Source organism: Mustela nigripes, chromosome 12 (genome assembly GCF_022355385.1).
Source record: "Mustela nigripes isolate SB6536 chromosome 12, MUSNIG.SB6536, whole genome shotgun sequence".
Taxonomy (NCBI): Eukaryota; Metazoa; Chordata; class Mammalia; order Carnivora; family Mustelidae; genus Mustela; species Mustela nigripes.
The window spans coordinates 157,880,103-157,881,656 of NC_081568.1; the positions used below are offsets into that span (position 1 = coordinate 157,880,103).

At 33.7% G+C, this 1,554-nt stretch overlaps 1 pseudogene; it reads left to right on the top strand.

Moving 5' to 3' along the window:
- LOC132027694 (olfactory receptor 5F1-like) overlaps positions 1 to 539 on the top strand; it is a 107,806-nt pseudogene extending 107,267 nt beyond the window's left edge.
- Positions 540 to 1,554: the final 1,015 nt, after the last annotated feature.

Below are 1,554 nucleotides of genomic sequence, written 5' to 3' on the forward strand. Positions count from 1 at the left end.
TATTGGGTATTTACCCTAAAGATACAAACGTAGTGATCCAAAGGGGCTTGTGCACCTGAATGTTTATATCAGCAACATCCACAATAGCCAAACTATGGAAATAACCTAGATGTCCATCATCAGACCCCATTTTTAAACTCTCATGCTCAGATACATTTTTGGTGGAGACTTTAGGCTACACATGCACCTCTGTCATGATTCTAAGTTCTTTCCTTCTCACTATGTCTTCCTATGGATACATTGTGGTTGCAATAATCAGGCTTTCTTACCAAAAGGCTCAGAAGAAAACCTTCTCTACCTGTGCCTCCCACCTCACTGTGGTCACCATTTATTATGTCACCATTATCTTTCCCTATGTTCACCTTCCAGCCAAACACAACTTCACCATTGGTAAAGTGATCTCAGTGTTCTATTGTGTTGTCACTCCACTGGTAAATCCTCTCATATACACTCTGAGAAACAAAGATATAAAGACAGCTTTCAGAAAAGTTCTAGAAAGAAGGAGACTGAATTTGACAGGAAACTTGCAAAGGATTTGAGAGATACTCTAAAATAATCACTTTAGAATGGATTCTTTTTTTTTCCATTTATTTATTTTCACCATAACAGTATCATTATCTTTCCCCACACCCAGTGCTCCATGAAATACATGCCCTCTATAATACCCACTACCTGGTACCCCGACCTCCCATCCCCCCGCCACTTCAAACCCCTCAGATTGTTTTTCAGAGTCCATAGTCTCTCATGATTCATCTCCCCTTCCAATTTACCCCAACCCCCTTCTCTCTAACTCCCCATGGCCTCCATGCTTTTTCTTATGCTCATTTGCAAATGGTAAATATTGAAAATTTATTTAAAAATTGATATTACTTTGTATGGACATTTGGGGCTGAATTCTATGAAAATAGTTATTGTATAACTGCTACGTTTAAGAATGTTTTCATGCAAAGCCACAATGATAGATATAAGTCAAACTTTCTGTCCACAAGATATTCCTAATTAGAAAATGGCTTGGTTTAACTCCCTATAATATTTTAATCAATTTTTTAATAATTTATACCTTAATATTAACCACAAACCATAAATTGTTTTTGTTAAATGGAGCAATGTTACACCTTCTTGTACATGGGCTATTATAAATGTATATCATAACACCTCAAAATAATTCGATCAATAAACATTATGAAAAACATCTGATGACCAAGGCAGTATTCTTAATTATGGGTGTTGATTTGATTGTGAATATAACCTTAAATATAAACTTTATTTAGAAAATATTAGGTAATTATTTTTTGGATAATAGAAATAATGGAAAACTAACAGATTATTAGATTATTTGTGGATAACATAACTGGATTTTAAAATATTAACAGAGGTAAAAAGATTAATAACTGGAAGAAAAAGAGGGAAACTTTAGAACTGGGCAGTCTAATAATGAGATATCTAATACAGTCAATTGAGTATCAGCTGTAATAGATTCTTGTAAAAGACACAAGCAGACAATTATTTTTGCATAAATTAATTTAATTCTGAGATAGAGGGATAAAAACAAAA